At 53.6% G+C, this 23,955-nt stretch overlaps 1 protein-coding gene across 1 annotated transcript in view; it reads left to right on the top strand.

Moving 5' to 3' along the window:
* CRISPLD2 (cysteine rich secretory protein LCCL domain containing 2) overlaps positions 1-7,861 on the top strand; it is a 96,305-nt gene extending 88,444 nt beyond the window's left edge. The window contains exon 19 of the transcript XR_004523387.2: positions 7,320-7,861. The gene's annotated coding sequence lies outside the window, so the exon portion shown is untranslated. The remainder of the gene's footprint in view (positions 1-7,319) is intronic.
* The last annotated feature ends 16,094 nt before the right edge of the window (positions 7,862-23,955 follow it).

Here is a 23,955-nt window from a genome sequence, read left to right as displayed (position 1 = left end):
CTACAAGGGGCACCTCCCAAAGGAGGCGGTACAGAATTGCCCACCACTAGGGGGCAGCAGAGCACCAGGGATCAGTTTACAAATACAAAGGGAGGGGTCTGAATTGGTACTTTGATAAGTTGTGAAACTCCTGCCCACCCCGTCTAGGCAGCCCCTCTTCTTCCTTCCAAGTGAATCCACGTTCTCTCCAAGCATCCCCCAGGGGGAGGTCCAGAATGGTCCCAAATGAATCAGGAACCTCATTCCTCACATGCAGTTTTGCCCAACTAGAGAAAGCAGCACATTACACCTTATTCAAGTCATACGGACCAGCCCTAATATTGCTGACTTCCTATTGCCTCAGACCAGCAGAGTCAGCCTCACCTGGAAGCTCGCTGGAAATGCAGACTCTCAGGTCCCACCCCAGACCCACAGCATCAGATTCTCTGAGGTTAGGCCCAGCAATTTGTTTTTGTTTTACTTATTTGTTTATTTTATTGAAGTATAGTTGATTTACAGTGTTTGTTAATTTCTGCTGTACAGCAAAGTGACTCAGTTATACGTATATATGTTCTTTTTCATTATTTTTTCCGATTGTGGTTTATCATAGGATATTGAATATAGTTCCCTGTGCTCTACAGTAGGATCTTGTTTATCCATTCTTTTTTTTATTAAGATAGATTTTATTCATTTTTATTTTATTTTATTTATTTATTTTTGGCAGGGTTGGGTCTTTGTTGCTGCACACGGGCTTTCTCTAGTTGAGGCGAGTGGGGGCTACCCTTCGTTGCGGTGCGCGGGCTTCTAATTGCGGTGTCTTCTGTTGTTGTGGAGCACAGCCTCCAGGCGCACGGGCTTCAGAAATTGTGGCACACGGGCTCAGTAGATGTGCCTCATGGGCTCTAGAGCGCAGGCTCGGTAGTTGTGGGCTTAGTTGCTCTGCAGCATGTGGGAATCTTCCCGGACCAGGGCTCGAACCTGTGTCCCCTGCATTGTCAGGTGGATTCTTAACCACTGCGCCACCAGGGAAGCCCTATCCATTCTATATATAGTAGTTTGTATCTGCTAATCCCAAATTCCCAATTTATCCCTCCCCCATACCCCCTCCCCCTTGGCAACCACAGGTGTTTTCTCTATATCTGTGTCTGTTTCATAGATAAGTTCATTTGTGTCATTTTTTTTTTTTTTTTTTTAGTTGCAGCACGCAGGATCTTTAGTTGCGGCATGCGGGATCTAGTTCCCTGACCAGGGATCAAACCCGGGCCCCCTGCATTGGGAGTGTAGATTCTTAATTGCTGGACCACCAGGGAATTCCCTGTGTCATAGTTTAGATTCCACATATAAGTGATATCATATGATATTTGTCTTTCTCTTTCTGACTTATTTCACTTAGTATGATAATCTCTAGGTCCATCCATGTTGCTGCAAATGGCATTATCCTGTTCTTTTTCATGGCTGAGTAGTATTCCATTGTGGATACATACATCTTCTTTATCCATTCATCTGTTGATGGACACTTAGGTTGTTTAGGCAATTTGGGTTTTAACATCCCTCCAGGGCATCCTGATCAGCTCAGGGTTGAGAACCACTGCTTTCAATGTAGCAGGCAAGATGGTAACACTGGTTCGTGTTCAGTCACGTGTCAATACTGCTCTGAGGAAGAAAAGCCCAGTTTGGTCCGGTTTGCTGCAAGGATGTTGTTCTGGAGCAGGGATCCAGCCCGGCAGGACACGGCCCGAGCTGGGCCAGGTGGGTGGTTAATGTGAAGGACGAGTGGGTCAGTTATGGTCATACAGCATCGTGACCCAGTCCCTAATCCACTCCCAGGAGGAGGAAGTAGAAAGTGGTCTTCGGGTTGTCAGTTCTCCAAAATGAGAACGTCTACAGCTAAAAAGGAAGCCCAGTCCTTTTCCTGACACTAGAATAGAGGCTGCCCATCAGGGGTGTTCAGGAAGGAGGGGAACCCCTTACCTGGGTTCAAATCCCTGCTCTACATTTAGAAGCTGGGCCACCCTATTCAGTGATCCAACCTCTCTGATCCCCAGCTCCTGCCCTATACAATGGGGATGACAACAGTACACACCATATAAGCTTGTTGTGGGGACGAAATATGATAGTTCATGTGACACTCTGGCCAGAGTAAGTGCTCAACAAGTGTTAGTGAGTTTTTAATAAATGGGTCGTTTAAGTTGTAAAACTCTATGGTTTCCCAGTCAGTCCGGCTGCTCCTTAAAAAGTTATAGAGATACTGTATGATCCAGCCATTCTACTTATGCACCCAAGAGAAATGAAAACTCAGGTACAAAAAAACTTGCACACGAGCGTTCATAGCAGCACTACTCACAGCATCCCAAAAGTGGAAACAACCCAAATGTCCATCAACGGATGTATGGGTAAGCAAAACGTGGTCCCTCCACAGAATGGAATAGGATTTTGGCCATAAAAAGGGATGAAGCGCTGACACAGGCTGCAACGTGGATGAACCTTGAAAACGTTATGCTCGGGTGAAAGAAACCAGACACGGAAGACCACAGCTTGTAGACTTCCATGTATATGAAACGTCCAGAAGAAAATCCATAGAGACAGAGAGCAGATTAGTGGTTGCTGGGGCTGGGGTGGGGGTGGGGGGATCGGCGGGGATGGCTAAGAGTACAGGGATTCTTTTAGGGGTGATGGAATATTCTAGAAGTCATTGTATTGATGGTTGCAAGACTCTGAATATGCCAAAACCCACCCAATTGTGTACTTTCCAAGGGTGAATCGTGTGGCGTGTGAATTATATCCCAAAAGAGCTCCTTTAAAAAAGCCCATGTAGGGCTTCCCTGGTGGTGCAGTGGTTGAGAGTCCGCCTGCCGATGCAGGGGACGTGGGTTCGTGCCCCGGTCCGGGAGGATCCCACATGGTGCGGAGCGGCTGGGCCCGTGAGCCATGGCCGCTGAGCCTGCGCGTCCGGAGCCTGTGCTCCGCAACGGGAGAGGCCACAACAGTGAGAAGCCCGCATACCGCAAAAAAAAAAAAAAAAAAAAAAAAAGCCCATGTTTTGCCCATGAGACGCCCTAAAGCTATTTTTTTTATTGTTAATGAGGGGTGGGGAGGGAAAGAGTGACCTGTGAACATTTTGATATTTTTCCCAACTTGACCCCTGAGCAAAGAAGTTTCGAAAAGGTACCCGAGTTCAATTTCATCTCCAAGTTAGGGCTCTGTCCTGCAGCCTCTCCTTCAAGGTCAGCCCTTCATAACACAGCAAAGTAGGGCAGCCCATCACATTGTGGGTTGTTGTTTTTTTTTAAAGGCTACAGACTTTCCAGCTGGATTTTGTCTGAAAACATCATACAGTCCCTGAGGTGGGTTAAGCCCCTAAGATCTTTGGGGGCTTGGGGCTAAATTATCAGCAGAAGAATTGCAGCAGCTCCAGGCCCAGAGAGCCAGGCCCTGTGTCTACAGCTGTCCTTGCAGGCAACTGCCCGGGAGGCCTGCCCTGGCCTTATCTCCAGGAGGAAATGTCCCCACCCTGCTCCAAATGTTTGTCCAGAAGGATAGGGCCAAGCAGAGTCCCACATCCCCAGCCAGAAAGTCTCCCCCCACCCCACTCTGGAGGAGGAGAGCCACCAGGGAATGGATGGGGCTCCTGGCACGTGTGCTTCCCACGGGGCCTGAAGGACTCTGTCCGCAGTCTCCCCTCTGGCTCAGATCGCCCCACACCTTCCCATCACCATCTCACGACTTCAGTGTCAGGGCTGGGGGTGGCCCTAAGGTCTCGGAGCCTGCCCCTACCCCCAGTACAAACGTATCACTTCTCCCAAGTCCCCCACACCCCAGGGCCTTTGCACAGGCTGTCATGGGAAGGTTCCACCAGGTGCCAGCTGTGTGCCCTTGGACAAGTCACTCCCTCCCGGGCCTCACATCCTCACTGGTCATTTGAGGAGCTTCCGATTCCAGTGGGGATCGGAGGGCCCAGAGGCTTGGGGTGAGTTCGTGTTCTGACTGCCTCATGCCTCCAGGATTGCTCTTTCCCCAGAGTCAGGCTGCTAACTGCCCGCTCATCCTTCCAGCTGCAGCTCCCTTCCTGATGTTGGAACCTTCTGGAATGTTCTGGCACTCTCAGGTTCCTAGGCCCATCTATGATGGTCTGGTGGCCTGTTTGCTTCTTGGCCACACTGACGCCACCTGGAGGGCAGGGCTCACGGGACGGTCCCCCTTGCATGTCCCGTTCACCAGCCCATCCCGTCGCAGGCTTTCTACCGAAGTGTTTAAGGGAGTGAGTGAGTTTCCAAAATACTTCCTCTTCCACCATCTCACTGGGTCTTCCCCGGCACCTGGGCACAGGAAACAGGCTATTGCTCCATTTTACAGATGAGAAACTGAGTCTCTGAGCTCTGGGCTCCCAGCCAGCCTGCTTCTCCTCCTCAGCTTCTCCCAGGTTTCCAAGACGGTGGGAGAGGGCGAGGGTGGTACCACCCACGGCCCCTCTGCGGCCCGTGTGGCTCCTTGACAGGACGCTGTTTCGGCAAAGCCTCCCGGCCCGGCCAGAGCAAGGGGTCACGTGTCCTCTGGCGGAGAAGAACCCGTCCTTCGGGCCGGGCCGTGTGCGTGCTGAGTCATCACTCCTGGCCACGGAGTCCCTCTGCCCCCCGCCCAGCTGCCGACCCACAGTGCCAGCTCTTTCCTGATGGGAAGAGAGCCGTGGCCTTAGGGGACCCCGAGGGCCACCCTTCTGGAAGCAAACATGGACAAGCTGTTCTGGCTGGCGGAGCACATGGTCCTCTGCAGGCGGTGGAGCGGCTGGAGACTGTGCCCGGCCAGGCCGGGGTCCAGCCCACGCTCCTCTGCCTCCCAGTAAGGTGACCTTGGCAAAGCACCGGACCTCTCCACCCATTTCCTTCCTGCAGCAGGGGCGAGGGGTGCGTAATAACACCCACCCTTATTCTGAAGGATGGTTCTGAAGTTTAAAGGTCATGTAGGCCAGCGAGTCTTGGGCAGAGCGCCCGGCACACAAGAAACCCTCGGTGAATAGCACTTATTTGTAAAAAGGTTGCTTATTTGTAGAAATCATCAGGAATCCTCCAGGAAGAGGCAGAGTACGAGAGGACTGTGGTTTTGGAGTCAGAGAGGATAGAGGGCTCCTCAGTGAGTGGGGGCCAGGAGCTGTGGTCCCGCTGGACGCTGGGGTTGCTGAGGCCTGGGTGAGAGCGGACACTGGGAGTCGGGGAGACAGAGCCTGGCCTGGGGGGCTCAGTGAGACCGGCCACTCTGTTAGAGAACAGGGAGGAAAGAAAAGGGGCATCTAGCGCTATTGCAACGACCGCTGGATTGGATGCACTCGAATGCTCTTTCAAAGTTCCCTGGTAGTTGCAGGGCAGAGGCTGACGGGTTCTTTGAGGACTTGCTGAGCAACCGTGGGGCCCGCAATTTCTCCGGGTTACATATGATCGTCATTGGGTAGCGGAAGCTAAGTCTGTGCTTGGTAGAGGATGGCTCCAAAAAGAGGCCTCTTGAGGCCACTGAAGGCCTGGTCTAAGAGCAGGGCCTGCGGGAGCAACACTGCACTGATCGTACCTAACAAACTTCCCTCATGGAGGTTACATTTTACTATGGGTGTGTCTGGGGAAAAGATTTCCAGGCAAGGGGAGCAGCCAGTGCAAAGGCCCTGAGGTCAGAGGTGCCGGGAGCGTTTGCGGAACGTCGCGGCTGGTCGGCGTGTGGTGGCTGGTGGGTAAGGGAAGACAGCAGGAAGGATGTGGGGAGGTGTGGCAGTCATAGATTTACGGGGGTGACCGGCCTGGTGTAGCAGATAAATGCTACATGTCCTCTGCCCGTGTCCCCTCTGAACTCGCCATCGTGATTCATGCCAACGGCTTCTTACCTGCAGTGCCCTAAGCAAGGGCTTTCTCTGGCCACAGGAGCAAGCTCGGGGTGCATCAGGGGTCCCCAGAAGGGCCAGAGAGTAGGGTGACCCACTCGTGTCTGGCTTTAGCAGTGAAAGCCCCAGAGCCCAGCAAACCCTCAGCCCCAGGCAGACCGGGGCAGGTGGTCACCTTGCAGAGGAGTTAACATCCAGGGAGCAGCCCTCAAGCAGGGAAGGACGAGGCTGGTATATAAACCCCAGGTCCTGCCCCTCCCATGGGACAACTCAGCGCCACGCCCCAAGTCGTGGGGTCCCCAGCAGGCTGCCCGCTCAGGACCGCTCTCTTTATCGTCTTCCCCCTGCCCGCCTCCCTCCGGCACCTCCTCACTTGTGCTTCCTGGGAGCACCTCCCCAACAGGCTATTTGTACCAAATCCTTGTCTCAGGCCCTGCGTCCAGAGAACTCAACGTAAAACACAAGGCAGAGGGGATTCATAGATATTCATTAGAATACGGGGTGGAGCTATAGTCGCCCTGACGTGCATGCAAGGTTCGTGGAATTTGCAGGGGTGTTCCCGTCCTGAGGCCCCTCCGGCCTGTGCTAAGCCCGGCTTTGAGTCAGAATGGACGTCACAGCTGAAAGGCTGAAACACAGGGTACCTCCCAGACTCTTAGGGCATCCCAAGTGCCCTGCCGCGGCCGCCTCCCCTGCCCACCCGTCACCTGCCCCTCCCGACAGGAGGCAGCCAAGGTCACAGGCAAGAATGAATGGTCTGTGTCCTCGGCCGCAGCCTGGGTCACTGCCGGGAACCCCTGGGCTCCCCAACGCCCGGTCAGCATCCCTGTGCTGACCCTGGCCTGCCGCCGGCTTGGTGGGAACCCAGGGGCTGTGTGGGGCTGCTGGCCCCGGCCTGCACTTGTTCCGTCTGTCCCTCACTTGGCTCTGCAGTGCTGACCTTGAATCATTCCCTTGGCCTCCAGCCCCTGGCCTCTCTCTTCCTCTTTCCACGGGGAGCCCAGATGTGCTGATGAACTTACCGGATGGAAGTGGCCCTTTCCTGTGCTCTGACCTGTGGGGCCCTTGGTTCCAGCCGGCAGCTGTGGGCCAGTGTAGACTTCCTGGGCCAAAGTCAGGGGGTTCCCCTCACATCGCAACCCACAGAATGGTAGCTGCTCTGGAGCTGTGTAAGGTGGCGAGCCGCCCTGCCCTCCTGCAGGCCCCATCCACACACTCATGGCAAAATCCAAGCCCCCTTCCAGACTGCCCCGGACCCCGGCACACACAAGAAACCCTCTCTCCCTCATTTCCGGAAGCCCCTTTCCCAACACCTGCATTCCATCCTGCTTCCGTATCCGTTCGTGGAAAGTTCTTTTTTCCTCTAACTAGCTTCACAGCATTGGCGTAAGATTTTCCTTTGGTCTTGGTGATGAAAGAATGACTCAGGTGAGGGGTTGGCAAACCATTTCTTTCAAAAAGAGGGTCCCTTTTCTTTCAGATGAAAGGACGCTTAGATTCAGAAGAGAACCCCACCTTCAGCTGACTGTGAGCCTGAGCAAAGGAATCCCTTGGCCTTTCTTGAACCTCACCTGTTTCCTCCATAACAAGTGACCCTCCTGTCCAAAAGTGGATTCCTGGAGCTATCAGTTCCCTTTGGAGACTTTGCAGTATGAACTCACATCTTATGCGTAGGGAGAAAAAGTCCTTCACTGTTCACAATGTTTCCGTTTTACAAGCATAGTAACGGCTACCATTTTTAAGTGTTTGTGATGGGCCATGCTCACAACCTCCCTGTGAGGTGGTCCAGCTACTGTCCCCATTGTAGAGATGAGGAAAGCGGGGCTCAGAAAGGTTAAGTCATTTGCCCAAGGACACATAGCAGGACTCAAACCTAGATCTTTCCAAGGGCCAGAGGTGCCCTGGGTGACTCATTCCGGGTTGTCTGAAGATTCCTTCTGGACTCAGCATTTATTTTACTCTTCTGGTTTTTTGTGGGTTCTGTTTTTTCCAAATCAAAACTGGTGCTGGTTGTTCCAATTTAGCTGGGGCCTGGTCGGACCTCCCCAAAGCCGGAAAAGATGCCTTTCCAGGATAAATGGAAACGGTTTACACAATAGTGGTCAAATGCTTTAGCAGGAAATAAATCATACAGGATAACACTGGGAAAGCTGAAATGAATCTGTGTGGGCAGCTGGGTTTAACCCCCAAATTAGTTCCAGCCTCTTTTAAAAACATTTTTGCCCTCTCTTTTCATGTTTGTTTGTTTGCGTTTTTTTTTTTTTTCCCCTTGTGTAAATTTTCCAGACCTGGCTTTCGGAGAGGCTGCTGATGAGTCAGACCATTCTGCTTCTCTAAATGCTAACCAGGGCCACCCTGGTCCCCAGTTATCTTCATTCCCGCGAAGTCACCAAGGTGGGGGAGGGGAGGGGATGTCCGAATGAGCTGTAGTTCATGGGAGTTCCCTATCCCTGGGCTCCGGATTTGGGGGCCGTCCCTAGAGAGGCAACAGGCCATGCCATCACCCCGAGCTCCTCAAGCCCCTCCACGCTAAGGGTCCCAAACCAGACCCCCTGAATTGGCCAAGCCCAGGTATCTGCATTTTGATGCACACCCCTGTTTTCAACACGGCTGTACTGAAGAAAACCTAGGCATGCGGCATCCTGTACCACAGTTCCCAGAGCACAGGTGGGAACCCAAGACCTCAGGAAAGAGTTCTTTGGAATGCTACAGGACCCTTCAGCCCTCCACCCCGACCCCACCTCCCGGACCCAGTCCAAAGGGCAGCTCTGCCCACGCAGGGCGCAAGCCTCTGCAGGTTTAGGAGCAGCTGAAGAGCCGTGAAGAGTGTGCCCTGCAGCTTTCAGTCGCTGCAACATTGACAAGCAGCTGCTTCTTGTTTCTACTTCCTTTTCCCTCAGAACATCACAAGTATAAGAAAAGTTAGGAATTCTGTCAGCCACATGTCTCTGAACATGTTTACAATAGGAGAGACCAAATGGAGTCGAGAAAAACCCTTTATCAGGGGTTTCCAATGATCATCCGTTTATGCAACAAATCCTTTCCTGAGTTTCCACCGTGTACAAGGCATGGACAGATGTCAGCAGCCAGACACACCCCTGCCCGCCTGGGCCGACAACCAGGAGACAGACCTATGATTCATTGTTTCACCAGGGGCTCCAAGAGCCTATACTGGGCTCCGACCCAGTTTAGGGAGACAGGGAATGTTGCCATGAGCTCTGAGGGGTGTGGGCAGGTGGGGAGGGAAGGGGGCTGACGAGCATCCAAAGGCCACAGCCCAGGGAAGGCCCCCCCTAGTGGGGAAGGCTAGGGGCGTACGAGGAAATGAAGGCCGGGGTCTGGGGAGAAGGCCTCAGATGAGGCCTGGTGCACCACATGGAAGGTTCCGGAACAGCTGCCCATCCTCTCCATGTCTGCACATCAGACAGGACCCAAGTGAGATCTGCCTCCTCTGCTGACCCTCTGGCCACCAAGCGTGATGTTCCCACTGTGCTCTGGCCCCTGTCCCCTCTCCTGCGGGGACGGCCTCTCCTCGGGCCCACTTCTGCGTCCCGAGGACAGCGTTCCCACCGCCAAGGGCATCGGCGGAGACTGGAAGTAGGCTAACAGCTTCCAGATGTCCATGAACCCAGCCTGGCTTCTAGAGGGACTGTTTGGCTTTCCAAGGTTTATCAACAGCAGGATAAGTTCCCCTCCTGACCCTCGTGAGGCCAGGGGCCTCCAGCCTGGCCTGTCTTTCCAGGTAGATGTTAGCAGCCCTCTCTCTGACTCACTTGGTGGAAGAAGCTCACATGAGCAGCCCCGCTCCCTGACCCCGGGAGGGCCCCAGGCACCACGAACTCAACACACAGACGGCTCATCGCTCTTCTTCCAGAAGCTTCCAGGGGCCTTTGTGCTCCAGACGCTGGTGATTCCCACCATCAAGCCGGCCCTGCAGAAGCTGGGGCATCTCATCCTTTTCCTCCGTGTTCAGGGGACGCCACCCTTCCGGAATCTCCGCCCGTCCCGAGCTCCCCCCGCCCCTCCTCTGCGCACATCCCTTCTCCTCTGATCAGCAGCTCCAGCTGGTCTCGCCGGAGTTCAGCCTTGCCCACTCTGGTGGGTTTCGTTTCGGTTCTAAAATACTTTATTGAGGTGAAATTACATAAAATGAACGCTTTTAAAGGGATCACTTCAGTGGTATTTAACACGTTCACAGTGTTGTAAAGCACCACCTCCATCCGGTTCCAAAGCCTTCCCCTCACCCCGGAGGAAAAGCCCACACCAGTTAGCCAGTTTCTCCCTCTTTCCGTCTCCCCCAGCTCCTGGCAGCCAACAGCCTACTTGCTGCATCTATGGGTTTATCCCTTCTGGATGTCCCGTGTAAATGGAGTCACATGCTCTGTGACCGATGGTGTCTGGCTTCTCTCACTTGGCATAAGGTTTTCGAGGTTCATTCATGTCGTAGCTGTGTCAGTGCTTCCTTCTCTTTTATGACCTAATCATATCCCACCATCAGGACAGCCCACCCTTGGTTTATCCATTCACTGGCTCATGGGCAGGGAGAGAAGGAAGGAATCGCATCTCCTCCTAGGCCAAAGCCTCTTGCACTCCATTTGGGGGTCTCCTCAAGGCCCCCCGAGTTCCTAATGCCACGTAGGAGTGGGTCTCCCCGTTGGGTCAGCTCGTGTGAGCCGAGGCCGTTGGTCAGGGAAAGCCCCGGCCTCTCTCCGAGGGCTGAGTCGTCTTCTCAAAGCCGATTGACATTTCCACTTAAAAAGACCGTTGTTCAGCCTGAAAAAGCCCAGTGTTTCCGGCCTGCCTGTTGCTTGTTCAGCTGTGGCTGGGCTGGGCCAGGCCAGCTCAGGGCTTTCAACGTACCGAGCCTTTAAATGACCCCCGATCTGGCTCAGTTTTAGCTGCCTTTGGCCCACCTGCCATCTGTAAGCCATTTCCTGCCCGCTGCTGGCCCTCGCCTCTCATTTACCAGAGGCAGAGCCGTGAGGCTGGGCCGCAGGGCAGATCCTGGGTGGGGCCGGCGGGTCAGGAACAGAGGATGGGCTTGGCCAGAAGCTGGTACTTGGTCTCGATCATGCTTTCATGCCACCTTGCCTCGGTCAGAAGGGTATGTGGTGAATTTTCATGCTGCAGACAGGCCCCCACGCCAACCGGAAGGAAGTTGTACCGGGGCAGCCTCGGGTGCCCGAGCGGAGTGATGGTCACAGCTGACAGTAGGAGCCCCCTGCTTGAGGCTCACAGCAGCCCATCGTGCACTTATAAAGGGGGAAACTGAGGCCCCTGGGGCCCTGGCTGATTCTGGCAGAGGCGGCCGGGTAATTCCCCTTCCCTTCGCCTTTCCTATTCAGGGCAAGCTCGTTAAGATGTTTTTCCCTCCTGCAGCATTTCCGTGTGTATCACGCGGGATTCCTGCACGTTGCATCAGGCTGAGGCCGGGACTGGGCCTGAAGTCGCACCTGTCCCGTCCGACTCCCAGGCCGCCATCCCAGGAGCACTTGCGCGCAAAGCCTCACCTCGGGGGTGTGATGTGGGGACGCTGACCCCAGACACTGTGTGTTTGGGAGTTTCCTCCAGCACCTATCGCACAGTGAACACTTAATTGATTTAGTCATTTATTCATTTAATGATTTATTCTTTTACTAAATAGGTACATGTTGAGCACCGACTGCGTGCCGGGCACTATGCTAGGTGGTAGGAATGTCCATGCTCGTGTGTCTGTGTGTTTCTGAGTGTGTCGAGGGGGTATGTGTGTGTGTTTGAGATATTTCTATGTGACGAGCAGATGGTGGGTCACAGGTGACAGATGGCAGGAGTGGTCCTTCTCCATGTTCCTCACAGGGGGCAGGGGAGTTCTCATCGTCATAGGGACTGAGGGACCCCAGCTAAAGGAGCAGCCGCCATCTCAACTTTGTGGCAGGGGTCACATTGGCGATTAAAGGCTCTCACCTAGGCAGTGACGTGTCCCCACCACAAGGGGGCGGAAAACGCAATCCTACCAGGTGCCCGGAAGAATGAGGTCCAGAGATATTCGGAGACCGGCACTAACGTCTACTATCACTGCAATATGGGCGTTATGTGGGCCTGAGGGTCCGCAGGGAACACCGTAACTCACGCAGTGACGGTCTAGCTGGGGACACAGTGAACGAACCACGACAGAATTAATGATTTAATTGCATCCATGGCAAGGGCTACCAAGAAGCGCAAGACACCAGGGCACCAAACACGGCCACATAACCTCATTGGGGGGTTGGAAGACCTCCCTCTGCGGCTGAGCTGATGCTTAAGATAAAACCTAAAAGATGTTGACTAGGGTTCTGTAGGTTGAGATGAATGGGAGAGCCTCTGAGAAGTGGGCAGAGTGATGGCAAAAGCCCTGTGGATGCAGGAAGTGTCCTCTCCAGGAACTGGAAGCAAGCCATCACTGCTGGAGCACAGAGCGTGGAGATGGAGATGAAGTTGGAAAGGTCAGCGGCCAGATCATTCACGGCCTTGTAAGCGGGTTTATGAAGCTGGCCTGTATCCTAAGAGCCATGGGGAGCCACGGAAGGTTTTCAGAAGGGGGTTGGAGCTGGACAGCGCCCTCTGGTGGTTGTGTGAGGACTGGCGTCCGCAGCGCTCTCGGCCAGGGCTTGTCCTGAGCTTGTGTCTAAGCCCTTGCCCGCAGGCTGTGGAGATGCAATCCTTCTGAGACTGCCCGCCCCGTTAATGCTGGTGGACACAGCTCCCAGGGGCCAGCCTCCCAAATGGCATGCCACCAAGCCACGCTGTCCAGGAGACACCAGACGGACATGCCAGGGCTGCGTGGAGCAGACCCAGACAGCGAAAGGTCTGGCTGGCCTGCGTTTTCTCCAACGGGTGCCTGGTCTGGGTCTGACTTCAGACAGGACGGGAGGGACCCTGATTACCTTCCCGTTCGCATCCTGGGTAATCTCAGACCTCACATGCGTGTGTGCTTGTGAGTGTTCGGACAGACACCCCCCCCCCTCCCCAAACGAGGGCCGATGGAATGATGGCCACTCAAATCCCCCCGTATTACCAAAGGCAGATAAACGCCAACCAGCCAGAAGCAGGGGATCCCGTGGCCGCTGCCCCCACCCTCCCTTGCATGCTTGTGGCCTGTTTCTGCCTGAAACTGCAAATGCTTATCACAGGCGAGTGATGAGTCATGGCTTGGGTTCTTCCTCAAAGGACAGCCTCGAGCAGGAGACGTTTATCAGCTGCTTTTCTTCTTTATTTTCAGACAGGGCGATTGAGCCAAATGAACTTTGTGGAGAGGTAGAGGAGATGTTTTTCCTCCTTCATTTTCGGAAAGTGTGACCGTTCCAAAGTGCACTCAAGTCTCCCTCTGGCCCCGGAACCCAGTTTCCCTTCCCAGTCGCCAGTACCTGCCCTTGCAGACGAGCAGGCACAGGGCAGCAACCACGGATCCACCAATTTCTACAAAAGTTGTCCTCCCGTGAATATGCTCTGTTCCTTGCCGGCTACTGGCTTTACTCCTGTAGGGGAAGAAGATTTGGAAATAGCCCAGTAATTTTTTGGGGGGTGCCCCTATCAGCACCCCTTCTGCTATCACAACAGGGCCACGAAATGTGGCTTGTTGCTCAGGGCGGAGGAGAATGACTACAAAGGTATAAACATACAGCTTTGAGCAGGAAAATAATTGAGTTTTCTTTCTAATCCTTGGTGAGACAGTGGTCTTGAAAGCCGGGCTTTCAAGCATGAATAAATATTCCTGGAATTCCCATTGCTGAGCCGTGTCCCATGAAGAGTCACGCAGGAGGACTGACCTCGGTGTGAATCAGGGCCGGGAGGTTGCAAGAGGCAGCTGAGGGAAGAGAAAAGCACATGGAGAGGAAGAGCTGGGGGGCAGGGCCAGTGGGAGAGACAAGAGACTGGCTGCAGCCCTCTGCTGGGGAGACGGAGGCCCCATGCAGCCTTTCCCCGCTCCCCGGTGGGCCTGGAAAGGTGGCCCATGGCAGAGAGCCTCATTGTGGGCCCACGCAGCAGTCAAGGTCCAGCCCAGGAAGCAGACAGCCTCCTGGGCATTTCAGTGGAGGGTACTGAATGCAGGGAATTGATGATGCAGGTGATGGAATGGCTGAGAAGCTGGACAGAGGAAGGAAAGGACCAGGAGGGGATTTGAAGGCAAAGAGGCCCAGCCCAGCACCGCTTCCCAAATGGCCCCGAATGATAGAATAGAAACGGTGGAGACGGGGGCCCGAGAGAAGACCCCTGCTTCCCATGCTTGGGAGTGGCATGGCGGGTTTGAGAAGTTCCGTGTGCCCCAGTGGGGAATGTGGAATAGGGCCGAGGGGGCAGGTTGGTGAGCTTCTGGGGGGAGGGGGTCACCACTGGAAGGACCACAGGGACCCTGATGGAGGATCACGGAACGGTGAAGCTGGGGAGCGGTCAAAGTAACATCTGGATTCAGAGAGTCCCCCAACTCAGATATCGTAATGCGAGCGAAAGAACAGCAGCGTGGCTCTAAGAGATGACAAAGCCCTGCTGTGAAAACCCAAGGACAGTTTGAACAGAATGAGTCCGTGAAACGTGAGTAGAAAATAGCTGTATTCCTAAGGAAGCCTCTAACGTGATTTTAAATATGAATGTGTACATTAATAAAATAAATATTATGCACATATATTTTAAAGGAGAGCAAAGAACGATCACTCGTTTTTGCTCATCCGTAAATTTCAACAACCCCACTGCACAGCTTGAGAAACGCCTGCCCCGTGCTCAGCTCTCCCAGCTCCCGAGTTACGCGTTATTCAGTGGTCTCCTCGGCAGCTGTGCTTTTTCTGCAAACTCAGCATCCTCTTCCTCATTCTGCATTTTAAGTGCTTTTTGCCGAGAGGAGTGGAGCTGAAACTCAACCCCCGCCCCCCGCCAGTTGGCAGAAATATAGTTTACTAGTTAAGGGTATGCTAGCTGCCCCAACAAGCAAGTCTCCACATTTCAATGACTTTAAATGCAATTGAAGTTTGTTTTCCTCTCGATAATGGAGAGCAGGTGTTAAGGGCTTTTCCACAAGGCAATTTAGCAACTGAAGGCAGAGAAGTCTGCCAGCCCCCAGGAGCCCTTTGCTTCCAGCTGGTGGGAAGGGACAGGGCAGGAAGGAGCAGGTGTGGGAGGTTTTTAGAGGAGCACAGGACTTCCACGCGAATCCCATTGGCCAGAATTCAGTCACGTGACCTCGCCTGACGGCAAGGGACGCTGGGAAATACCAGTCCGGCTGTGTGCCCTGGAGGAAGAGGAAGCGATTGGGGTGTGGGGTGGTGAGCGGCCAGACGGTCTCCGTCACACGCGGACCCCGTGAGCTTGCCTGTGCGACGCCGTTAAACGTCCCCCTGTAGACAGAGCTGGGGGGAAGGCTGCCCTTTGGAACTTTGTTCCCATGTCCCGTGTCCCACGCGGCAACCTCACTTCAGTGCTCGCTGCACAGAATCGGAGGACTGGCTAAGACATGGTCCCCGGCCTCTGGGGCTTTCTGTGTCCCTGGAGTCAGCAGACGCAGGAAGAGAGGCCTGAGCGAGGCATGATGTCAGAAGTCCACACTGGCACCCGTGGGGCAGGAAGATGCCTCGGAGCTTCAGCGAAAGGCCCACAGCTGAGGGCAGCTCCCCGTTCTCGACGGGGCGGCCTGCCGTGTCTCCAGGGCTCACCCAGAGCAGCCAGGCCTCGGCGCCTCACCACCGTCAGCCGGTCCCGCCCCTCCAAGCGGGGCCGGGCCCTGCGAGGTGCAGCTTACGTGCAGGTGGGTTATTCACGTGTGGGGTCGCGCGTTCTGGCTGCGGTCGAGTTTCCCACCCTCAGGTCCCACCATGGGAGCTGGCTAATTCCTCTGTGTGTGTGTGTGTGTGTGCGCGCGCGCGCGCGCTGGGTAGGGGGTGCCCCGTGTGCTGCAGGACGTTAACCAGCAGCCCCGACCTCTCTCCCCAAGACACTCTTAGCGCAGCTCTGAGTTGTGACAACCAAAAGCGTCTCCAGACCTTGCCAGCTGTCCCCTGGGGGGCAAAACCGTTGCCAGTCGAGAGCCGTTGGCCTGGAGAGTGGTTCTCACACCTGATTGCACATTTGAATCACCTGGAAGCTACAGACAATGACCATTCCAGACCCCGCACGTCCACTCCTAGGTGTGGGCCTGAGATAAATGAGGCGCGTCTAGGAAAGACTGTAGGACTATGTTCCTGTGGGCGTATTATTAATAGCTGATGGCTGGGAACAGCCCAGATGTCCATCCATAGGAGACTAGATGAACAAATCGTATATATTCATATAGTGGAATAATACTCACCAAGAAAGACAAAAAAACCCAAAACAGGCATGAATTGCACTGCTATGAAGTTGAGCAAAGGAGGCCTCCCACAAGAGTACATGTTGTGTGATCCCTCGTATATGGGGCTCAGGAACAGGCAAAGCCAGTCTATCGTGATAGAGGTGGGGAGAGTGGATACTTCCGGGGAGGGTAGTGACCAGAAACCTGGGACGCTGGGAATGTTCTGTCTTGGTCTCCATGGTGACACGTGGTGTGCGCATATAACGAGATTCATCGTGCCGTGCACTTGAGATTTGCACTGTTACGCCTTGTATTCGCCTCCTGTGACAGCTGTAATAATTACCAAAACTTGGTGATTTAAAGAAACAGGAGTGTATTCTCTCAGAGTTCCAGAAGCCAGAAGTGTGAAATCAGGTGTCGCAGGGCTGTCCTCTCTCTGGAGGCTCTGGGGGAGGGACCTTCTTTATCTCCTCCAGCTTCTGGTGGCCACTTGCTCTCCCGGCTTCTGCTGTCACACTGCCTTGTCCTCTGTGGTTGTGTAATCTCCCTCTGCCTCCCTCATAAGGATACGAGTGATTGCATCTCAACCCACCAGATACTCCAGGATAATTTCTCCATCTCAGGATCCTTAGTTACATCTGCAGAGTCTTTGCCATATAAGGTGACATTGACAGGTCCCAGGGATTCGGACCTGCTATGTTTGGGGGCCCTTATTCAGCCCACTGCGCAACTAAATTTAAAAGAAAAATTTTAATTACCGGTGTGATGGCCCCACTACACACCAACTGAATCAGACTCTGCTGTTTCTGTTGATAAGTTACACAGTCCTGGGCGTAGCGGGTGGAGAGACACTGATCTGGAGGTGGTTCTTCCCTTGTCAGCGCGTTCGGAAGGGTAGGGATGTGCCTGTCTTGCTCGTCACTTACTGCAGTGCAAAGTTGACTTAACGAACTTGCTAAACATGGAATGAATTGATACATGAATGAATATAGTTACTACTAAGATCTGTTTTTTGCTCGTAAGACTTCTGACGCCAAACACGTAGATTTTCTCCACCAAGCAATTCTCCAGTTCTCTGTGGACGCCAGCTGGGTGTCCTACAACTTAATTCGATTCTGATACTAACCACCCAGAGTGAGAGCAGACCCCACGGTTAAGGGCTCAGTCCCGCAAGACTGCCCCCACTTCAGATGCCAGTCACAAGTGGTGGGTCCCCAGTTCACCCACCCTTCCTTCTGACTTGGCAACAAATCAAGGAATCCCACAACCCCCTCCTCAGGTTCAATAATTTGCTATAATGGTTCATAGAACTCAGGGAAATACTTTCCTTACATTTACTTTTATTGTAAATCCTTTACATCTATTGTAAAGGATACAGATGAATAACGAGACGAAGAGGTACGTAGTGAGAGGTCTGGAAGGGTCCCAAGTGTGGGAGCTTCTGTCCCCGTGGAGTTTGGGGTGCACACCCTCTCGACACGTGGGTGTGTTCACCAACCCAGAAGCGTTTTCATGGAGGTTCCATCATGTAAGCACGGCCGATAACCTCATTTGCCGCTGGGGATGCCCCACGTGCCTCCCTGGAGGTCGGGGATGGAGCTGCAAGTTCCAATAATCACATGATTGGTGCCTCCGGCACCTGGCCCCCGTGCCGAAGCTCTCTGGGAGCCGCCAAGAATCACCTCGTTAGCATGAACTCAGGTGTGGTGGAGAGGGGCTTGTTACGGATAACAAGGACACCCCATCAGCAAAGTACACAGGTTTTAGGACCAAATATACATTGTTTTTCTGTCACGGTATCTCAAGAGAGGGCGAGCGCGGCCACAGTAAATTGGGATGCTCTAAAGTCAGACGGCCCAGCTTCAAACCCAGCCCTGCCGCTTATGGGCTGAGTGACCGTAACCAAGGCCCCTCGCCGTCCCACCCTTTCTGCTCACCAGGAACGTGAGGACACTGCTGGGGGAATTCATGAGGTGACGTCTGTCCCTGTGAACCTGCCTGAAATCCAAAACAAGTGCACGCCTTCCCGTGCAAAACATCTGATGCTGAGCCCATGGTAAATAGTGACTTCTCGGGTGAATCAAATAAAATCGGAAGATGCTGGGTGTTAGGCAAGTGGGATTTACGTGCTCGCCTCACTGTCGGCATAAGATACGCTCGCTGTGAATGTGGGGAGCTCGTGAAATAGCTGAGCGCTCTTTGAAGGCAACGGGGAGGGACCCTGGGGAATGTAAGCTGGGTGGGGGGACAGATTAGGTCCTTTTGAGGATGACAACCGTAAAACCCTTTCCTGAGTCGAGGGTGATGTCCTGAACCAGTTCACTGCCTGCGTAACAGTATGCCCAGTGCTGTCTAGTTTGACAGGGGAACACAAACAGAGAAAAGAACACCCAAACAGCAACAAAAACCTCCTTCTTGGGAGAGCTTGGGGTCTGATGGTCTTGCTATAAGACGCCCCGCTTGGTTTGGGATTTCAGGCAGGTCTCTGGGGGGGGGGGGGGAGAAAAGGGCCTGGTCCCGTGGAAATTTCCGAGTAGGGTTTATTTTGAAGCAAAGGTTTGGCAGCCCTGACCCTGTCTCCTTGGCTAGACAGAGCCTCTTTGAAAAGAGTCAAAAACAGCAGGGATGGGAAACGGCCCTCCAGGGAGCTGGTTTTAGTGGAATCCTCTTCTTCCAAAAAGAACTGCCAGGCATCCCTCGCTTTATGAAATTCAGCTCACCTGTGGTCGGCAGAGTAATGCCCGCTGCCTGCCCCCACCGCAGCCTAATCCCCGGAGTCGCTGTGGACGTGACCTGACGTGGCAGAAGGCACTTTGCAGGAGTGCTTGAGTTGAGGACCTTGTGACGGGGCGATGATCCTGGGTGATCCGGGTGGGTCCAGTGGAATCACATGAGTCCTTGAAATCAGAGACGCTTTCCCAGCTGTGGTCAGAGAAAGAGGAGGCAGTGGAGGAGGTTCAGAGATGCAGTGTCGCTGGCTTTGAAGATGGACAAGGGGGCCGTGAGCCAAGGACCAGGGGCCGCTGCTAGAAGCTGAAAGGGCGACGAATAGCTTGCCCCCTAGAACCTCAGGCAGCACCACTGATACCTCGGTATAGCCCAGTGAGCCCCGTGTTGAATTTCCGACCTCCGGATGGAAGATGCTGAGCGTGTGTTGTTGAAGCTGCAGAGTTTGTGGAAATGTATTGCAGCAGCGATAGAAAATCAAAACATCACCTTTCTTCTTTTTATTTAAATTGATTAACGTAGAGTTGATTTACAACGTTGTGTTATTTTCTACCGTACAGAAAAGTGGTTCAGTTATACATCTACATATATTCTTTTTTTTTTTTGCGGTACGCGGACCTCTCACTGCTGTGGCCTCTCCCGTTGCGGAGCACAGGCTCCGGACGCGCAGGCTCAGCGGCCATGGCTCACGGGCCCAGCCGCTCCGCGGCACGTGGGATCCTCCCGGACCGGGGCACGAACCCATGTCCCCTGCATCGGCAGGCGGACTCTCAACCACTGCGCCCCCGGGGAAGCCCTACATATATTCTTTTTCATAGTCTTTTCCATATGGTTTATCACAGGATATTGAATATAGTTCCCTGTGCTTTAGAGTAGGACCTTGTTGTTTATCCATTCTCTGTATAATAGTTTGCATCTGCTAATCCCCAAACTCCCACTCCGTCCCTCCGCACCCCCTTGGCAGCCACAAGTCTGTTTCTGTTTTGTAGATAAGTTCATTCGTGTCATATTTTAGATTCCACAGATAAGTGATATCATATGGTATTTGTCCTTCTCTGTCTGACTTACCTCACTTAGTATGATAATCTCCAGGTCCATCCCTGTTGCTGCAGATGGCATTATTTCATTACTTTTTATGGCTGAGTAGTATTCCATCGTATATACGTACCACATCTTCTTTATCCATTCATCTGCTGATGGGTACTTAGGTTGCTTCCATATCTTGGCTATTGTAAATAGTGCTGCTATGAACGTTGGGGTGCAGGTATCTTTCTGAGTTATAGTTTTCTCTGGATGTATGCCCAGGGGTGGGATTGCTGGATCATACAGTAACTCTATTTTTAATTTTTTAAGGAACCTCTGTACTGTTCTCCATAGTGGCTGCACCAACTTACATTCCCACCAACAGTGTGGGAGGGTTCCCTTTTCTCCACATCCCCTCCAGTATTTGTTATTTGTAGACTTTCTAATGGTGGCCATTCTGACTGGTGTGAGACATAATTGCAGTTTTGCTTTGCGCTTCTCTAATAATTAGCGAACGTCGCCTTTCTTGAGCACCTACTGTGTGCCCATTCCTGGGATGGGATCCCTAATCCTAGTGACCACCTGTGACGCTGAGCTTGTGATCCCATCTTACAGGTGTGAGTAAACTGAGGCTCAGCGAGGTGAACTGACATCCCGAGAGGGAACGGGAACCCTTGGCCGACTCCAGCCGCCCTGGGCCCCGGCGCTGCTCGCAGGTAAGATGGGCAGGAATGTGAGCTTGAAGTGTGTGGTGCACAGTAGGTGTCCAGTCAGTGTTCCTTCTCTCTTTCCTTCTCCCGAACATCGGGTGTCCAGCAGGTCTGGCTGGGAAGTGGGTGATATTTTCTTCCTGACTGCTCTATAAAACCATTACAAGGTCAGCCCTGGTTCCCAAGGGCAACAGCCTCCCCTGATAGAGGCCATCGTGGTGGGTAAAAGGCTCTCATGGGCAGAACTGGGAGACACGTCTCTCACGTTGGCTCTGAATGATTGCTGTGTGACCTCAGGCTGGTTACCGCCCCTCTCTGGGAAGCGTGTAGTTTCGGTTGACTCAAGTCCCCCTGCAGTCTCAGTCTCCAGGGAGCCTGTGAGCAAACTCTGGTCCCCGTCCAGAGGACTGAGGTCCGGCCAGGCTGGTGGCTGCTGCTGTGTCTCTACCTGCGTCCTGGGAGGGCACACAGGGGCCCTCACAGCAAAGTCAAGCCCTCCTGCCCTCCAAAAGGCCGAAGTGTCAATTTCCCTCTGCTGTGAATCTGTCCCCTTGGCGGGGCCGGTCTCCTGGCCTGGGGCTGAGGCTTTTCCTGGCCTTCTTCCCCAGGAAGGTCCCCAGGTTGTGGTCTAGCCCTGGCCGGGAGCTAAGGTCTGTGTCCTGGCCTGCCTTTGCCAGTGGGCACCTGGCTGACCTCCAGACAGTTACTCCCTGGAAGGGAAACGTGAGGGAAGGTGGGACAGCCCAGGGGTCCCCAGCTGTCCCTGGCAGTCCAAGCCTTCTCCCTAATCTGGGAGGGCATCGTGCCTCAGATCCGTCTTTCTCACACTTTGCTGTCAGCGTGGGAAGGACCTTGGGGGTGGGGTGCCCCATAATGCTGGCCCGCTCAGCCCGCTTGAGTTGTATCCCTTGGAAAGATCTGTTCGAGTCCTAACCCCCAGAATCTGAGAGTGTGACCTTATATTTAGAAATAGGGTCTTTGCAGATGTCATCAAGTTAAGATGGGTTCATACTGGATTAGGGTGGCCCTAATGTAATGCCTGGTGTCCTTATAAGAAGAGGGGAATTTAGACACAGACACACAGGGAGAAAGCCATGTGTAAATGAAAGCAGAGATTGGAGTGCTTCTTCTGTAAGCCATGGAATCGTCCCTAGAGCCCTCAGAGAGAGCTCGGCCCTGCTGACAGCTTGATTGTAGACTTCAGGGCTCCAGAACTATACGTTTCTGCTGTTTTAAGAGCCCCTAGTTTGTGGCGCTTTGTTACGGCGGCCCCAGGACACTTGCACACCCACTGCCTGCTCTTGCCCATTTCCCAGTAGTCATTGCTTTGAGGAAACCACCTAGTGTCCCTTCAAACTGAACATATCCAAACGCGAGGCCTGGCCTTTGCTCACAGCTTATGTCCTTCCTCCGTTGTTGGGGGTAATCGTTTTACGAAGGGATGCTAGCCAGAGATGGCCGTTGAACTTTACTGATCCTTTGTTCTCAAAAGACTTTTCTGGGACTTCCCTGGTGGCGCAGTGGTTAAGAATCCATCTGCCAATGCAGGGAACATGGGCTCGAGCCCTGGTCTGGGAAGATCCCACATGCCGCAGAGCAACTAAGCCCGTGTGCCACAACTACTGAGCCTGCGAGCCACAACTACTGGGCCCACGTGCCACAACTACTGAAGCCCGTGCGCCTAGAGCCCGTGCTCCACAACAAGAGAAGGCACTGCAATGAGAAGGCCGCGCACCACAAAGAAGAGTAGCCCCCGCTCGCCACAACTAGAGAGAGCCCACGTGCAGCAATGAAGACCCAGCGCAGCCAAAAATAAATAAATTAATTAATTTTTGAAAAAAAGAGTTTTCTGAATTTCTGTGAAATTCAGAAGTCTGGTGACATGGGCTCTGGAGTTAAGAGAGCTGGTTCTGGGTCAGGTCCTGCTTGAAATGCCCTGTGTGTGATTTCAGAGGAGCACCTCAACCGTCGGGGTCTTCCTGCCATCAAGAGGGTTGGAGCGGGATTCCCTGGTGGTGCAGTGGTTGGGAGTCCACCTGCCGATGCAGGGGACACGGGTTCGTGCCCCAGTCCGGGAGGATCCCACATGCCGCGGAGCGGCTGGGCCCGTGAGCCATGGCCGCTGAGCCTGCACGTCCGGAGCCTGTGCTCCGCAGCGGGAGAGGCCACAATAGTGAGAGGTCCGCATACCGCAAAAAAATAATAATAATAATAAAAATAAATAAAAAGAGGGTTGGAGCATGCCTAGCTCTTGGCCAGTTGTCAGGTCCCTTTAAAACTGGACCAGCCCCACGCCTGCTCCTCCTGCCTCCCCTCTCTCCATCCCTTAAACCGGTCTCAGGTGCTGTCTGCGTGGTGCAAACTGTATTTGGTTTCTCAAGGAAAGGACGCTGCTAAATAAATAAGTAAATAAAAAGCAAAGTTCTTAGTTACACGTAGCCTCGAGAAGCTTAAAGGTCCCCTCTGGGAACTTTGCTGCCGAGCGAGCCTTCTTGACCTTCCCCGTTGGTTGTGGATCGGACAGGACTCCTGTATTTGTCAGTGACAGAAACTCAAACCAGAAGAGGGTCCCAATCAGAGGCCACTCTGGGAGCCGTGAAGGCTGTAACCAGGCACTTCAGTGCCGTGACGTCTCATGCTGTCTCCATCTCTCCCCACCTTGGGGGCTCTATGGGGACCCCGTTTTCTCTGAGAGTAAACAGGTTTTCTCCCAGCAGTGGGAAACACAGTGCTGGTATCCTCGGGCTTAGGTCCTCCAGCCTGATGCAAAAAGAGAAGGGAGAGCATCTCTCTTCCTGTTTCAGAATATAGGTGCTCCAGGGAAGGGCCTTTATTGGCCAGCCTTAGTCACATAGCTAAGCCGTGGACTTATCACTTGTGGGGGAGGAGTTCTATGATTGGCCAGGCCTGAATCACATGTCCACTCGGGGTGGGGCCCTGTGATTGGCAGCTCACCCAGCATCACATGTCAGAGGTAAGAGGAGCACAGCTCTCCAAGGGCTGGAAAGGGAGGTGGACAGAGCCGGGCCCCAGCTGTGCCCCAGCTCCCTCAGACCACAACCCAAGGAGCCCTAGACTGGACATCAGACCCATGAGATCCTGCAGTGCTGGTCAGTGGGTTTTGCACATCCGTTACTTCAAGATATATATATATATATATATATTTAATTTTTATTTATTTTTGGCTGCATTGGGTCTTCACTGCTGCGCGTGGGCTTTCTCTAGTCGCCGTGAGAGGGCGCTACTCTTCTTTGCGGTGCGCGGGCTTCTCATTGCAGTGGCTTCCCTTGTTGCAGAGCATGGGCTCTAGGTGCGCAGGCTCAATAGTTGTGGCGCACGGGCTTAGTTGCTCCACGGCATGTGGGATCTTCCCGGACCAGGCT

This window comes from Tursiops truncatus, chromosome 19, assembly GCF_011762595.2.
Source record: "Tursiops truncatus isolate mTurTru1 chromosome 19, mTurTru1.mat.Y, whole genome shotgun sequence".
Taxonomy (NCBI): Eukaryota; Metazoa; Chordata; class Mammalia; order Artiodactyla; family Delphinidae; genus Tursiops; species Tursiops truncatus.
This window is presented reverse-complemented; position numbering and strand designations above follow the sequence as displayed.